General features: G+C 36.3%; 1 long non-coding RNA gene across 1 annotated transcript; it reads right to left on the bottom strand.

Moving 5' to 3' along the window:
• Window positions 1-8,030: 8,030 nt before the first annotated feature.
• LOC128784272 (uncharacterized) lies at window positions 8,031-13,997 on the bottom strand. The gene is made up of 3 exons (XR_008429419.1): window positions 13,874-13,997; window positions 11,241-11,368; window positions 8,031-8,148 (listed from the first exon to the last, which is right to left on the bottom strand). It is a non-coding gene; the product is annotated as an uncharacterized LOC128784272 (long non-coding RNA).
• Window positions 13,998-18,596: the final 4,599 nt, after the last annotated feature.

Raw genomic sequence — 18,596 nt, 5'->3', positions numbered from 1 at the left:
TATGAGTTGGCTGTCAAAATAATTAATTTTCTGGTTTAAACAAAATATCAATAGAAAAATTAAATCCACTCTTATGATACAGATCCATTTTGAATTTACAGGGTAATTTGCATTAGTGGTTATTGTTCATGTGCAATAAATATGACTTGCTTGGTTTCTAATGATAATAATAGTCCCCTTTGTATTTACTATAAGAATTGCATATACCATCATTATTTTCCTATTATTATTGTGCTGTAAAGGAAAAATAGTTTTGCATTAACCAAGAAGTAAAATGCACATATTTAGTATCATTCTTGCAGGTAGTCCTCAATTCTGAAAATACCTCTCAGAATCTGCATCAAATGGGAAAGCTAGACAGATGGCTGAATGCAGAACCTGCCATTTAGGATCAAGTACAAAATAAAACCCAAGAAATTCTTCATGGATGCTGCATAAGTACAAAGACATCATTAATTAAACTTGAAAAATAGTCAATGTGAAACTTGTTAGATGAATAAAAAACTATGCTAATCCAGAGACTACAGTGCCAAATATGCTACAAGGCATTTTTGTAATTAACATCATTTCCAGCATGAAAAAATACTATTTTTATTGTAGATTGTTTTAGAGTGTGCAACAGTTTGAAAAAAATGCTTTTATTTTGCTATTGATAATAACTGTGTATCATTATAAGAGATACTGTAAACAGGTTTTTGAAAACAATGTTATTTTCAAGGTTAATTATATTCATAAATACTTCATATGAAAAAATTGATCTGCTGTTAATCCTGATGACTCTTAAAGGAAAATGTCTTTGTTGCATTCTCTTCTTACTAGTACAGGAGCTCAGTCTTACCTGAGTTCTATTGCTTTTTTATGTTCCTGATGCATGGCCTAGATATCCTTGCCTCCATTACCATCATGATTTCCATATCAAGTGATGAGAATTTCTGTTCATGATTGGTGAAATTGAATGTCATAACTCTAATGTAAAGTCAATTTGAAGTTTTTTTCAAAGGGAATCTCTTCCTTCCTAAGGAAAACCATTCGCAATAGCAAACCTACTCCGTTTTTCAGGAAGTGAAATAATATGCCTGCACTGTACAATTTCCTCATTTTTTTTCACCAGCAGAAGAAAACTGCTCTTTTCTTCTTCTTATATCACCTTAGACTTATTTTATTCTAAATAGTTATAAACCTTTGAATTTCTATTTATAGCTAATTACTTCCACAGTGTGCTATACCATATATAGTTAAAAAGGCCATTTGTACAATTATATTATATTAAGAAAACATAAAGGTGCAATAATAGTTTATCTTATACAAAATTTTAAAAAACCCAACTATTAAAACTTATACCAGAAAATTATGTCTGTAAGACTGTTGCAGGAGGTTTTTTTCCAGAACAATGTGCAGTTCTTCCCAATTATATTTTTCCCTCTGATTACTTTGTACACAAATATTTTTAAACAGTCTTCTAATGGTGGCATTAGAAGAACAATATTCTACTGGGGTAGAGTATTGTCCTGCCAGCATTGGAATTGACTCTATTGTGGTTGTGTTCAAATTTGCTGACGGGACAAGGTTTTTTTTTGCTGAACACACTTTAGCAAGCAAGAGAGCCTCTTAGTCTTTAGATGCTAGCAGTCCCGGAAAATAGATGCATGAGGTGATGACGTGCCTTGTTCTTTGAAGAGAGATCAAAAACTTCTTTCTGGAGTCAGCCCCCTCTTGGTACAGAAAGTGTACGGAGGGGTTTGAAGCAGCACTTTTACCTTCTTTGCATTCACTAATAAATGTGAGACAGACCTTGCCCCAAGGTTTGTGCAAAAACACTCTTTTTATGCAACTGTTAACCAGGCAATATCTCTGGGAAAATTTGCAGTGGCAGAAAGAAAGCCCTTCCTAGGAAATCTACTGATATTGTTCAGAAGTTACTCCCATTCACTGTTGCTAAGCTCTGCCGTCTAGCTGTCAGATATGTTTAGGACTATGTTGAAATCATTATAAACAATGTACTGATGCTGCAATATTGAGTAAGCATAGGTATTTTCCATAGGTGTCATGGAAAAATATTTCTATTGGTAAAAATTAGTTTAATATAACAAATAACAGCATGGTAGAAAAAAAAATACATCAATAGAATGAAAATGTCTGGAATTCTTATTTTTGAGTTACACAGAGTGAATATTTTCTAAATAAGGTTGTGAAATTTATTAAGAAGTTGGAGTACATTCCACATGTCTGATGCACAAGATCATGTTTCCAACTTATAAAAAACATAATATTAAAAGAAAAATTTGCTGCCTTGTGGAAAAGTAGCCCATTAGTAATTTGATCAAAGGTATGATTATATCAAGTATCCCTGCAAGACAATAGTAGTACTATGAAAAGCCTTTTGGCTTGTATTTAACTACAGGAAACTTGAGAAAGCAGAAGAGTGCCTTTCCCTGCTGCAAGTTGTACTTACTATTTGCTATTGCTGCTTAAATATTGTCTAAAGAAAACTTGTCAAAATGAGAATATTGTATATAAGCAACTGTAAATACCAATTCAGTTCCAGCCAATTTTAACTAGAAAGTATGAGACACACACTCTGGTTGAATATTCTATTGCATAGATGGAGCATGTAATAAATGGGACTCTGGATAAAGGAGCAAATGCAGATGAACTTCAGGGAAGGAAAGTATTGGAGAGCTAACTGCAGTCCCTCGACTTTACAAGAAATTATGTCCAGTAATCCCAACCAGAAACATATATAACTCCATTTTGAAATGAGTTGCATTTATTGTCCTCTGCTCTTCCTATATGGAAGAACTGTGTTTTGAATCAATCTTCAAAATGGTATGGCTAAAGACCTTAGATGCCTCCAGTTTTTTTTCCCGCCCAGAAACAACCATCTCAAAATCTCTTTAAAGCTGATTTTTTCCCTTAAGATGCCATATTTTAAAATAGCATCTTTTCATTTAACAGGGTATTCCAAATATCATTTACAAATTTAGACTAAAAGTAACACTCTTCCTAGTAATCTTTCTTTTTTTTACAGCGCAGTGCTAACATGGGCAGCAAAGAAGAGAACAGACCTCAGCTCTTTCTGGAACATCTTGAACAAATGCCATTGCTTATGTTCTAATCATTCACTTCACCAAAATACCTAATGATGAAGAAAAAGTTGTGAAGACATTACTACTAGCATCATATGGCAATGTGTGGGTGTGATTTATCAAGTAGAATTTGTATCACATAGATGATACTTGGCAAACAGCAAATTAAGGATTTTTTTTCAGATCTCAGACTGATGTCACATGTCAGTAATTTAATAAAAAGATAACAAGAATGATGTTTTTTGATTCAGTGAACATGAAACTTAATTACACCCCTACCATGGACATCTGAATATTATGGATGGACAGTGATGGATTTAGAAAAAAATAAAGAATTATCACAGTTGAAAGAAACATATGACTATAAACACTTTGCTGATGGAACATAACCTATTTGTTGGCTGAAATGGAGCAGATAGACAGGACATATGAATTTTTTTTTTTTGTGGATCAAACATTTATTTTCTAAAGTGATGCTGACAGATGGTGAACTCACCAACTTACATATACAGTGGTATATAGTACATAACTTACTGCACTTCCCTGAGGAATCATCATCCAAGGGGATTTTCCCCTGCATCTGTGAAAATGTGCCTACCTTTTTCACAATACTTTTGCAGCAGCATTTTTAGGCCTGATCAGCTGCTATGGAGGGTGAATGATCAGCAGCAAGGTGACTGGCCAGGGTAATTTGCTTCAATGGATTTTGATCTACCAGTTATTTTGAAGATCTGTTTCAGCCCTGTTTGTCAAGCACAGCCTTTAAATGGAGCTAAACAATTTTTCAGCCTGTGTACCACATAAAAAAGTTCTTTCTGGTGTCTCTACTGTCTCTTTATTCTCTCCCTCAACTTCTTCATCACCTCTCATCTGTTTCACATGAGCTATGTTCAAGGTCCACAGGATACCTTTCACAGAATCTTGAGGCCTGGTGCAGTAAGAATGATGAATATAACACAGCTGGGATGAATTTTCCAGTTTGGATAAAATGTATTGTGCACACAAATCCAATGAGAAGGTGCTCCTCCTATCCCCTGAAAAATCTTCACTAGTACTAGTGTTCCACATAAGCCATATTTTAGACTGAAATAAAAACTTTTTCTGAGAGTGTTTGAGTGATTTGTATGAAGCACAGGTATTTGACATATGCAATTTTGAATATCAGAGGAAAAAAGAAATTGCAAAAAGTTTTTAATTTTACTGGTTTTAATTTTAAATTTCATGCACTTTTTCAAAAAGTTCAAATGCCCATCAACATATTTTAATAATCTGTAATTTATTAATATAAAGTGTATTTCAAATCAAAATAATTTCAAATCTTTCCTCAAATTTTATATGCCTAGATTTGTTATTTCTGACATATATTAGATGAAAGGAAGAAATTTTTTTACTGTGGGGGTGGTGGAACACTGGAACAGGTTGCCCAGAGAAGTTATGGATGTCCCATCCCTGAAAGTGTTCAAGGTCAGGTTGGATGGGGCTTTGAGCAGCAGCAAATGAAACTCTTGATGGTAGAGAAACAAAGTTTGAATATAGAAGAAACTCAGATTTAAGTATAAGAGCAAGTTTTCTCTAAGCTCTTGGTGTAAATTCAAAGTTGTACAAAATTGCATTTATCTGTGATTTTCACTACTGTGACAGAAAGATTAATGAAAACTATGCAGAAGATATCAAATTTTAAAATAGATAATAATTACAACATAAAATACATGGGATAGGTTTCAACATGAGACACTATCAAAGAGAAAATCTCTGTACTTCAAGACTTCATCATGTTTGGATTTCATGAAGTGATAAAGAAGAAAGCAAAATATCATTCAGGGCATTATTTACTATAGTTCATCATGGCCATTAGTACTAATCGATGTTTTAACTAATGTAGATATACCATGCATACTTTCCATTTACTGAAAAATTACTGTTTACCATGAATAAGCAATGAGGACTAACACTTACTGAAACCATCTTAAAAATGTAAAGTATTTCATTGTAAATGATCTATGATTAAAATACTTATTCCACCATTTAATAAGGGACAATAAATTCTTCCACATCATTATGGTTTAAAATTGTATAAACCAATGTTTTATTCTGAAAATATATAATATTTTTTTTCTATTTTAGAAGAAAATATTCATAGAAATTCTTACAGCATGTGAGAATTAAGTAACTTTAAATAAGCAAATTAAATGAAAATATTCTGCAAATAAAATTAAAGAAAAAGCTGAGTTTTAAATATGATGCAGATATTAAACAGAATTTTTGTACCAGATACTTGAATGACTATACCAGATATTTTGCATAGGAAGAGAGGTATTTAGCATTTCAGTCTTTTCCAAGGTTAATGATCTGCTATGCTGATCTCTGTGTGTGCTTGAGTGTGTGTGGAAGGGGGTGCTTGGGAAGGGGAGTATTCAGAAACTAGAGGAATACTAGTTTCTAGTATTCAGAAACTAGAGGATAATAAATGAGTGCTTTTATTATTGTTTTGCACAGAAAGCTTATTGCATCAAGAACTTCAGTCAACTTGAATACAAACGGGTCAGCTCAATATCCCCAAATCAATTTGTCCTAGTGGGAAATTAGCAGAATCAGTCTTAGAGTGAATGGAATCACTCCTGTTCAGGTTAATAGGCATTGCTTCCCCTCACAATTTATTATCCCCTCCAAGTTATTTTGTATTAATTTGGCATATTGATACAATTCATTAAGCAATTATAAAAACCACATATTTTTGCTTCCAGAAATCTAAGACCAACTGAACTGAGAGTGGGGTTTATCCAGTTAAAGGGAGAAGTCTGCATCATGGCTAGATGTTCTCAGCTTTTGTTTATAGTTAATGAAAGAAGGCAGACAGTTGCAATGCTAGATTCTTCTGAATTAAGATATCTACTTGAGATAAACTACAGCCTAAAAATTCCGACTACTCTGTATTGATTATATATAAATCCTTGTATCAATACATCAAAGAGACAAGCAGACTGCCTGTGTCTGAAGTCAGATAAGAAGTTGAAGGCTTTTCACTAATTAGTGTGCTTTGGAATATGCTATTTGCTTTCTCTGAGCAGAAATTTCATTGGATTCTTTATAATCTCTGTTTTTCTATTGTTTTTATCTTAGTTTGGATAAAAAAAAAAACCAAACAACAAAAAAACCATCTTGTTCACCTATTTTAGACTCAAAGTCAGTTTAGATTAAGGTAGTCTGAATTTTAAAAATTCCTTCTTTCCTTTCCCCTTCTTTGTCTCCCAAATATGCAATTTTACTCTTTTAACTATAACTTTTTAAATTATCTGCTCTTTGAAAGAGATTACATATACATATTTGAAAATCCATTTCACTGTTATTACTGAGTACTTTGTATTATATAGGAAATGCTTGGGATCATGCAGATTGTCCACTGAAATACCTTAAAAATATTGAATCAAAGATTGCATTTGTTTTTCCTTTTAAAATGAAGCTATATTTTAATAGTAATTCTATAAATTCATTCTGATCTAAATACACACATAATTGCATAAATGCAATTTTTTTGTTAACTAACACATCATACATTTTTTTAATTGAGACCAGCATTAGTTTCAAATTAAATACATCATAAAAATCATTTGCCTAATGTTCTATAAATTCTTTAATAACATTCCTTAATTGGATATTTTAAAATTATATTTTTAAGCTGTGACTCTTCACTATGGAAAAGAGAAGGCTGGGGGGGAACAAGAGCAATGTATTTAAATATCTGAAGCGCAGGCAGTGTAAGCAGGATGGAGCCAGGGTCTTTTCAGCAGCGCCCAGTGACAGGACCAGAGGCAGAAACTGAAACACAGGAGGTTCCCTCTGAACATCAGGGAACCCTTCTATACAGCAAAATTTTTATCCTCTTGATTTCTATTCATATTCTGCAGTAGTTCTGTGAAAAGGGCATTTATTAATATCAGTGGGAGCCCTGTATACAGGGCAGCTGGAGAATATACCATTAAGAACTGCAGTACACATTGGAGGAAGGAATTTTATCCCTTGTTAAAGTCTACAGTGCAGCATTTTTCATCATTTAAAAGAAACTTTCATGTGAAATTATTTTACTCTTGTCCTGATTTTCATCATTGTTGAATTTTTATCAGTGCATTCAATTTAGCCCTTTCTCTCCAGAGTTTCATTTTCCTTGCACTCTTCTAATGATCAACTTTTTTCTATTCTCTATCACACCCGAAAGTGCAGACCAATAAATAGTGGTCAATCATCTTTGATCACACACACAAAAAAAAAAAATAAACAAAAAAACTTAAAGCTCTTCTATTTCACTGATTTTCATAATTCTCATGTTTAAATTTATTTTCTATATATATTACTGCACTTGCTAGTAATATTTTTGGATTGTGGTATAGCCTTAAATATATATTATTATAAAAAATGCATGTTATCTATTCTGATAAAGTTTAAAAATGTTGTAGAGAAGAAATACATTAAAGTAACCTGTACATAATAGACTTTTCTGTTGCATTCTGGGTTTGGGTTCAGATTAGGGGTTCTGATCTATGTTAGCTAGCCGAGTTCTGTGTACCCCTGTGCACCCTCCATGTTTCCCCCTCCCCGCGGTGGCTCACTCCAGGCTGCCTGCTATTGGAGCTTCCCCCCATCACTCTGGTAACCACTCCCTGTCCTGTCTGGAGAATTCTGTGTCTGTCACCCTGATCCCGTGACCCTGTTCACCCCGGAGCCCCGTGTCCGCCCCGTCACGTCCCCGTTGGGCGCCGTGGCCCACGTCATCGCCATGGTGCTAGTCCCCATTGGGCGGGGGGGCTCCTGCTCCCCTCGCCCCACCCCTGATAAAACCCAGCACCTCCCCGGTCTCGTCACCATTTTCATCCGCGCAGGGTTGGGAGCGGTCTGCTGCTTCTCCATTGCAGCTCCCGCGGCCATTAAAGCCTCCAGCTGCCACGCAGATGGATTTGGATAATTTCCTCGCCTCTTTATTTCCTCCTTCGCGCCGATGACAAAGCACAGCCAGCCCGCCACGGTGCACGTCAGCAGAAGCGCCCAGAAATCACGACAAGCGCCGGCCCTGACAAGAAGTAGAGACGCCCAAGCCGGGCACTCAGGAGCTGACCGGGGCCAAGAAAAATAACACATTGTTGCATTTTCAAACCAGAAAAACAACCTTTGCAGCATCCTCGTCTATTTAAAGCTAATTTCATATTGTTAACTAAGGAAAGGAGAAAAAAATTCTCATTTCATCATCATCTTAAGGATTCAATATAATTAGAACTTGTAAATTAGAGCAAAATTTGGCACTAAAAAGTATCAGAGCAGCAGAGAGAGAGAGAATGAGAAGTGAATTTGTAAGAAAAACATAAAAGGTTTAAATAAGGGATGCATAGGTTAAAACCTCCAATTTATGCAATTGCATTACATTCATAGCTGTTAAAGACTGCAAAAGAAATAAAAACATATTTAATGAAATTTAAGTCTTTAAAAAAACTGGGATCTGTATTTCTTAAGTCTTCTGTAAGAATATCAAAAAGGAGAATTAAAAGAAGTCTTGAGACTAGCGAGAGATCTTTGGAAGGTATTTAGAATCTTAGTAAATAGTGTTATAGTAGTAATCTGGGACCTCAAACAGAGGGAAAGACTGCTAAGAATCTGGTTTAAAGTTAGAGAAAGTATTTTATTTTTTCTAAGATAATAAATTATATCAAATCTTCATCATACATCCAGAAGAAAAAGAAAATTAAACAGAAAGAGGTGTTGAAGCAAACACACACCTAAACAGCCACAAATAATATCTATAAGAAAAAAATTGTTTTGCAAGAACTCACAAAGAAGGAGTGGAACTATCAAAGAAGAAATAAAATACAAACATCTCTTTTACAGTGAAGATTTTTCATGGGTAAATGCTGAAGCTGTAGCTTAATCTAATGAGATTGTTTTCGACACAAGTGGAATTCTTAGTATTCATAAAATGGATCCTAGAAAAATAGATAAGGAAATGTCAAAAACTATGCTAAAGTTTGAGAAGAAGGAAAGAATTATTTGAGCATAAGTAGAGTTCAGATGATACAGTGAGGAAATTATTCTGTCTCAAAATACTAAAAAATTGTAGAATAAATGTGCCACAAAACAATTAAGAAGTTTATGCTTCCCAGACAACTTCTCAGTAGGAATTAGGAAAGAAATGATTGATCATGGTGAAGTGCTCAGAATATATAGTTTTACTGCAGTACCTAAAACATATGTACATTTCTTATAAATATTTATTAAACTTGCTGAAAATAACATTTTATATTCAAATGGAGCTTCTGAGGAGAATAAACCATTGCCTTTTCTCTTCAATTTTTGTCTCTCTGTATCTTTCAAAGCAGAAGCAAAATTTAAGCATTTTGAATATAAAATCTTTTAAAAAATGACTTGTTTTGGTTTTACTGTTTATGAGCCAATAAAGTACTGCTTTTTTTTAACTAAATAAAAAAGTGCTACTTAAAATATCAAAGCAGATTAAGAATTCTGGTTAGGTAAAATCTCTTCAGAGGCTTATATTGTCTAACATTAATTAAACTGCTTAATATGAAATATATTATACTTTTAATGCAAGAAAAAAATGGAGACTTGAAAGAAACATAAAAAAAAGGATTCTCTTCAATCTGGAAAACTAGTGAGTGATTAAAGCTTAGACAGATGAGTATGGACAGTTCTGGATAGATATATGTTGTTATATGGTGTATTTTATGTCCTCTGAATCAACTTGGCATAAATCAGCTTGATTCCAGTAGCCAAATAAATATTAGCATGAGCAGGTCAATATATTTGAGGTCAGAGGCTTTACCTGCTTCAGATTGTCAGATGCTCATCCTGCTGGCACAACAAAGCAGCCAAACATAGGAAGCCATGTCCAGAATACAATATTTTAACAAATCTAAGCCTAAGTTAACATTCCTTGCCTCTTAGGAAAGCCTGTCAGCCTGAATACAATGACAGTGTCATTATTTTTAGTATATTCATAGCACTACTTCTAGCAATCCATGAAGACATTTTTGTCAAATACAGTTTATGTCATTCATTCTTGCTTATAGGCAACATTAACAAGCAGCAGGCTGATGCAAAGCATCTAAACAGGATAATATGCATTCATGTAAAATTTTTCTTTTCAGATCATGAACAATACTAAGTCTTCTAGAAGAATCACACTGAATTAGATAATATCAATCCAAAGTAAACTGAGCCAATTAAATCACAGAAAAGTGTGAGGTTATGGAGCAAATCAGTGGCAGAGAAAATTAGAGCTTAGGAGCTTTGAATTTGAATAAACCATCCCTCAGCAACAGTGGAGGTGGTTCTGTTAGAATGATTTTATGGAATTTCTTCACTGTGAAGGTTGTGAGACACTGTAACAGGTTACCCAGAAAAGTTGTGGATGCCCCATTTCTAAGAGTCTTCCAGGCCGCATTGGATGGGGCTTTGAGAAGCTGGTCTAGTGGAAAGTTTTCCAGATGTGGCAGAAGGGTTGGAACTAAGTGACCATTAAGGTGTCCCTTCCAACCCAAACCTTTCTATGATTCTGTGGATAATTTTGTAAGAGAGGATGATGTTTTACAAATATTGAAATAAGATAAAGGTCTGCTATGTAGAATTACTTCACTTTAAAGGTCAAACACAAGGACAGCAGGCAATCTCTCAACCAAAAAGAAACGTTATTGAATGTTGCATCCTGGGTTGTGTTCAGATTAGGGGTTTTGTAATGTTAATCAGCCGGTTCTGTGTATCCCCGTATTCCCTCCGTGATGGTTCGCTCCAGGTCATTCACCATTGAAGCTTCCCCACGTCAGTCTTGTAACCACCCCCTGTCCATTCCTGAAACTTCTGTGTCAGTTACCCCATCCCCATGTCCCCATTTGTCCCGGAACCCTGTACACGCCCCTGTCGCGTTTCCATTGGTTGCCATGGTTCACGTCACCCCCCATGTTACCTGTCCCCATTGGGTGGGAGGGCTTCTGCCAGTGTCTGCCTGCCCCCTATAAAACCCCATGCGCCCTCGGTCCTGTCGCCATTCTGTCCATGCGGCGCTAGGGAGCGGTCACTGCTTTCCATCGCAGCACCACATGACAATAAACCTTCTCCAGCCAACCACAAGGGCAGGGTGTGCCTCCTTCGCCTCTTTACCTCATCCCAGTGCCAGTTACAGAGCGTGGCTAGCCCCACGCCAGTGCACTGAATGCCACAGTGCCTGGGCCGCACAGCACCCCGGTCCGGCCGAGAAGCAGCGCCTTTAGCCAGGCTCCCGAGCTGCCCTGGATCAGGGAGAAGAACGCAAAGCCGCAATTGAATAATAATGTTGTGAATACAAAGTACTAGCTCTGTTATAATGGCAGCTATATCAGGGCAGCAGATAAGGCATGGAAAAGAATGCTATAGAATCTGAACAGAAGAATACTTAGTAATTTTCAACAGCACAGAAAAACATGCTTTTCCAAGGTGACCCCAGGATCCATGGGAACATGGGCAGTTCAGTCTCTATGTGATGTGTTTCTATATGGATAGAAAATGACATAAGCATATCTGCCACATTCACACTCTTGAAAGGACAGCTCTCAGCTTTCAGTTGCAGCCCATATAGAGACAATAATACAATACATAGAGGTAGATCTGGTGTGTATGGTGTTGGTTTGGTCTTCTGTGCACACTCCATACATTCAAAGGCCTTGGGTCTGATCATTGACACAGACTGCAAAGCAAAAGAATCTCTTCTTTCAGTTTGGCATGCACTCCACCATCTTAAACATGCAGAAAAAGATTCTTGCATATTTACAAAATGTTCACTTCTTCGTGGTTTTCCTGCTAGCAAAGATTTTGGCAATTTCAATAAAGGCAACACATCCATTCTAAACCTATTATTTTCAGTAAGTAGTAACAATAGCATCACAGAATCAGTGACTAGTCTGGGTTGTAAGGGACCTTTAAAAATTATCTAGTTCTACACCCCTGCAATGAATAGGGACATCTTCAACTAGATCAGGTTGCTCAAAAGCCCTGTCCACTCTGAATGTTTCCAGGGATGGGGCATCTACCACCTTTCTGGGAAAACTGCTCTGGTAAAACTGTGTTTTACCTCTTTAATTAAAAAAAAAATCTTTCCTTACACCTAATCTGAATCTATTCTCTTTTAGTTCAAAATCATTATCCCTTGGCCTATCACTACAGGTGCTGCTAAAATAGTCTGTCTCTGTCTTTCTTATAGGCACTGTTTAAATACTGGAAGGCTGCAATGAGATCTCCCTGAAACCTTCTCTTCTCCAGACTGAACAACCCCAACTATCTCAGCTTCTGCTCATAGGACAGGTGTTCCAATCCTCTGATCATTGTTGTGGTCCTCCTATAGATACACTCCAAGAGGTTCAAGAGGCATTTCCTGCACTGAGGACTCATGGGCTGGATATAACAGTTAAGGTAGACTTCCACAGGAGCAGAATAGAGACCTGCTTACTTCCTTCGAGCTGCTGGTCGCACTCCCTTTTAACACTGCTACACCACCGTTACTCCTTTATTATAAAAATAGAGAAATCTTTTGACTTAGTTATTAATAAGACTCACATTACTATCTATCTCTATTTTCTTTAAAATTTTATTTTACATAATTAGTTAAAAATGAGTCACTGGGTTTGTATTTGAAATTTTTATTAAACTGCATAGAATTGTTAATTTATTAGATTTTTCTTCACTAAAGAAGAGCAGAAATCTGGATGCAGAGGATGAATTCACCCATCACCATGGTGCAAGACAAAAAAACAAATCCCCAATAGATTCTTCAAGACTCAATCCCCAATAGATGCTTCGGGACTCAATTGTTCAAACAAAATTAATTAAGGTTGAGTTGCATAAGCTAAACAAAATCACAAACATCTGGAAAATTATTTTTCAACACATATTATCATTATCATTAAATTATGTATCTTATATCTAAACAGTAAATACTTTTAAAGTTATTGTTAAAGTAAGACAGAAGGCAGATTCTAAAAGTGATTGACCTGTACATCTGGAAGAAATATATATTCATTTGTTAATTATTTTGCATTTGCTGCTTGTGTAATTTTGTTTATTATTTTCTTTATTTTACTTTTTGATTATAAGACATATATATTACTTTATTTAATGAAATAATGAAATATTCTCCTTCACATAGCTTCTTTGCTACACAAACCAAACTCAATTCTTCCTCAGCTCAGCCACAATTTGCATATTTTAACTTGCTTTAAGAAATACAAGTAGTTAATTTTGAATTTGTCAAAAAGGAAAGAGATTTTTTTTTCCCCTTTGGACCAACTCTAAAATGTAGTCATTCATTATGCATACTATAAATATAAAAGTGGAACCCAGCAGTAGTAGGGACAGAATTAAATTGCAGGGTGCCATGTGTGGTTCTGTTTATAGCTGCATTCATATTGATTACATGTAGTTTTTATAGCAGACCTCTTTTAACTATGTTGGTGAAGATGGCAATTAGGTGTCTGCTGTTTTTCTTTATGTTGCTATGAGATATCCAGGGTATTTATGTTTTCATATAATTCTTTCCATTATCTTACCCTTTATCCTTCAGATTAAATGCTAAATATTTCTGATTCATTCCACAGCACTTTAAAAGTGCATGTGAGCTTTTGTTGGTTTTTCCCTAGCAGTTTACAATATATCTAAAAATGTGCTCATATGAATCATAGTAAAAAAAAAAAAAATTGGGAATGGTTGCTAAAAGACTTCTTTTCCCCCTAGTTCTTAGATAAACTGATTAGTTAACTTAATACCTTACTCATGATGAGGACAGAGCCAGAGGAGAATCATGTCAACTTGCATGTGTTCTGTTTGAAGCTGAATCTCTATTACTTGTGTCCTTATTGAAATTATCCAGTACAAGTATGCGGCTTTTGTCTGCTATGACCTCAGACAGCTGGGAAGCCTGGCTAGCGCTGCCTTTTGTGAGACCGCAGCCGCCGTGTGTGCGGGCACTCTAGGGTTATGGAACTCGCCTCCCTGCTAGTGCTGAGCGCTCTGGCATGGGTACGCAGCTTTGGTAGCTTCATGCTGAGAGGAAGCAAAGGGACGAGAGAGGCACACTTTACTTGCGGGCCTGAGAAAGTTTTATTTCCTGCGTGGACACAGAGATGGTTGGAGTGACCACTCCTGGCACGGCGCGGGGCAAAATGGCGAATGGACAATAGGAGGCATCAGGTTAAGTAGGGCGTGGGCGGATAGGGGTGGAAACCCCTCTCGCCCAATAGGGACAGACAACAGGGGAACAGGGGAGTGACATAGAACATAACAACCTATGGGAACATAACAGAGGTGGGTACAGAGTTCTGGGACGAATAGTATTGCAAAGGTGGAGCGATTGATGCAGAACTTTCAAGAAGAATCAGGGAGTGGCTACAAGATTGACATGTAACAGCTCCCATGGTAGACAACTTGGAGCAAAACAATTGTGGGGGAAAAATAGGGGTACAGAGAACCAACCTAACTAACATTTATTAAAATCCCTAACTGAACCAACCCAACCTACAACACAAGTATTTTTCATTGTCACTTATGTTCATCACGTCCACTCTTATTATCAGCTCAGGTGTCAGCCCCATTTTAGAGATTTTCAAGATCCTGTGTGTCAAATCCACATGTATAACCTACACTGTTTGTTTGAAGCAGTGTAACTTACAAAATAAAGACACCAAAATATAAAATCCAGAGGGAAAGATAGCTAAGACAATTTTTAAGAGATTCAGATAATAATAGCATTTCCAGTTTAGCTGGAAAATATTATGTGTTTTTTGTGTGTGTGTTTTTGTATGCATGCACTCTGCAAAACATTTAATGACAATTATTTATTTCTACACTATTAGTACCACAAAAATATAAATTCAAAGCACTGCTGAAACAAGTAAGTATTTCATAGGAATATAGACAGGGAAAAAAAAGCTTAGGTCTGTGAATTCCACTAGGAGAATTTTTTCTCTGTCTAATTTATCTGGGGAACACCCAAATATTGAATCATATATGTTACAGAGAATTTTAGAGCATGTGAAAGTGTGCTTTGTTTCCTAATAGCACAGATCTCTTGGAATTATCTGCAGCTTTTATTAAGAAGATTTTTGCAAATATGCTAGGAAATATTTTTTTCAATGCCTCAGTCAAAACTGTAACTCAAAGTATGTATATATATTACTCCTAGCTCAGTCCCTCTGGGTGTTTTAATCCTTTGTCTCAGCAAATAAAAGAGACACTGTTAGGGATATTCTGAGCCCAAACACTCCTTTTCCATAGGTTAATATAATTTATGGACAGATATTCTCTGGATATAGGTTTTGGATTTTGGGTTTTTTCACATTGCTGGCAGTGAATTTCTAATCTATGAGAAATACTATACTTTTAGGCCCAGCATCTGTTTCTTCTGATATATTTGTATGTTTTGTCATTGATAGCAAGACTGGATACCTAACAGGCATATCTTCTTCATGGAAAAGATGAAAGTCCCAAATGCTTTCTTTCCCTCAGTCTTTATTAGTGAGACCAGTCTTTGGGAATCCCAGGTCACAAAAGCTAAGGGAAAGTGCTGGAGCAGCGAAGGTGTACTCTTGCTGGAAGATGATTTTCCCTGATATCCAATCTAAATCTCTCCTGGCACAATTTGAGGTTATTTCTCCCCTGAGCCTTTTTTTTTTTTTTTTTTTCCAAACTGAACAGCACCAGCTCCCTCAGTTGCTCTTAAGGCTTGTGCTTCACACCCTTCATCACCTTTGTTACCCTTCTCTGAACACACTGCAGCATCAACACCTCAAATGTGCTCTGCTAAGTCCTCCTGGCCACACCATTGCTGATGCAGGCCAGGATTCCATTGCCCTTGTCCACCTGGGCACCTGTCAGGATGGCTCATGTTCAGCAGCTCTCAGCCAGCCACCTCAGGCCCTTTTGTGCTGGGCAGCTTTCCAGCCACTCTTCCCCAGGTCCTGCAGTGGGTTGTTGTGACCAAATTGCAGGACAAAGTATTTGCCTCATTGAATGTCATGTAATTGGCCTCAGCCAATTGATCCAGACTGTCTAGATCCCTCTGTAGTGTCTTCCTACCCTCCAGCAGATCAGCATTGATGCCAAACTCTGTGTCATCTGCAAATTGACAGAGAGTGCACCTGATCCTCTCTTCCAGGTCTTTGATAAATGGATTGGCCACAGTGATGTCAGCTTTTCTCATTTAAATGGAAGTCAAGCAAGGAGTATTCCCTGAAGATTAAATCAAGGCCTAACATTCAGTGTTCTAAATGACAAGTGAACCTGTAGTTTTGTAAGAAGTTCCTCTGTAAAAAGCTGGATTTTTTATTTTGTGATACTGTGCCTTTGCACATTGTGTTTCACAGAGTCTGATGTAAAGTACTGAGAAGCTGTTTTTGTGACAGGTAGGCAGCTGGAAGCAGACAAGGAAAACAGTGGGCTATTGTCAGCACTGCAGAACATTAATTTATCCTGGTTAGTCACACCTTAACAAGGCAGCAAGGAAACAAAAAAAATATTCAAACATAGGAACTGGTCAAATAAAAACATTACCAAAGCACCATGAACCATAACAGATGTGCTAATACCTTGCATGTATTTCTCTCCTAGCTAGTTTGTGCTAATGAGGCATCTATTCTGAACTGTGTATTATTTTGTTTTGCAGCACTTAAATAGAACCTTGTGCAAGGCTCATGATGAGAAATGGGCAGTAAACAAGTACAGCCAACAGGTTAACAAGACAGAAAACTGCAAACAGGAACCAGTTCTTTATTGTGAACAGTAGGAATTTTAAAAATATGTAAATAAATATAAAAACTCAAAAGAGGAAGGAAAAACTAAGCCAGTAACAAGACATGGATACATACACACAACAAGAGATTGCAAAAATTAACAAATAGCTGAAGTCACTAGAGACAAAACTAATTGTAGACTAAGTACAACGTTCAAAAAGTCTGCATATAAATTTCACATATAATTTCTAAGGGGATAAATTTAGGGCCAGGTTCTAAAACCATATTTAAAAGGTCAGAGGCAGTATAAATAGCTATCATCTCTTCCTCTGACTTCATCCTTACATTCTTGTTTTATTAGTTCCCTCTTGGCTCTTCTAGCCTTGAGGTGAACCATGATATAAGGCAAAATAAATATTTTTGTCTTTATATATCCTATCAATGCTTCTTTCCCTGAAGGTAAAGGCAATATAAATTAACTTTTTCAGGAGGTATTGGGAAAGTAAAAACTTAAAAAAAGCCACTCACCATTTTTACTGATGTAGAATGCAAAGAACATGCACAAAATCTCTATGCTGTTGGCAAGTCAGCTGAATCTGCGTAAGGGTTTATAACTGTCCTCTAAGTAGCCTTAGCATGTGGATCAAAGAATGTGTAGGCTTAGGTAAAAATCTGCCTACTAGACCTGAAAATATCTACTTTGAAATTCCCTCTTGCAGGATCGTATTCCATCTCATTAAAATCTTTTTCTCATAGAATTATAGTTAACCATCCTTGTACTGTAGAGCCTCTTTCTTATGTTAGGTCCATTGACAGTTTTGCTGATGGTCTGACTTCTATTCCTCCACAACTTTTGGATTTTTTTTTTTTTTTCTGTCATGCATTATTTAGGTTTTCAGATCTGATGCACAAATATCTTGACAGGGAAGGACATGAAATGAGTTCCCATTCCACCAAATTACTGCTGCAGTGCAAGGGCACTCTAAATTTCTCATCATATTTTGGTATAACAGATCATGCTCAATTAACTGTAAAAAGCAATAAAAGATGAATTTATTTTTTTCCCCAAAGGACATACATTAGTTTGATTTGCTGCATTAAACCATTGCTTGTGAAATGCAAACTAAGAGAAACACCTGATGCTGAGAATGATGCAGTGGATCTTCTTCTGCTTTTATGCCAAAAACAATTTTCAAAGACAGCAAAAAATCTTTGACACAGCTTACCCGCATCTGTGGAAACAGATGTCAAAATTGAAATTCTCCTAAAATCTCAGATTCTGGCCTTTCATCAGGAAGTTTCTCTGGTTATTTCCTGGAATAATAATAAATATGTCCTTAGCACCTAGCACACCTTCAGCTATGGGGCTGTTCCTCACTCTTGGGAAATTTTCATGCCTGAACTTGATCTTGTTAGTTGGATTTGGCAGGTCAAAAGAAATTGATTGAAGGTTTTCTTGCCAAAAATCAGAACAAAATGGGGATGCATATTCAGATTGCTTTGGGTCCACTAATACAGGCTCAGATATCATTTCAGTGCAAACAAAAACCTGAAAAAGCTTTGGAAATTCTGTGTTTTGGAAAATATATGCTAAACTCTCTTTGTCTTCTCAAAGATGGTGATGTCATCCACACCATTCTGATTAGGCCATCACATTGGCCTTGCTGTGGTAGCTGTGAATGTTTCTTTCAACACCTGACTATCACTCCAATGTTTTCAGAATTATGCCCTTTACGCTAAGTTTTCTTTGTTATGCCTAAGG

Source organism: Vidua chalybeata, chromosome 2 (assembly GCF_026979565.1).
Source record: "Vidua chalybeata isolate OUT-0048 chromosome 2, bVidCha1 merged haplotype, whole genome shotgun sequence".
Taxonomy (NCBI): domain Eukaryota; kingdom Metazoa; phylum Chordata; class Aves; order Passeriformes; family Viduidae; genus Vidua; species Vidua chalybeata.
The sequence above is the reverse complement of the archived record's forward strand: the minus strand, read 5'-3'. Positions and strand labels throughout refer to the sequence as shown.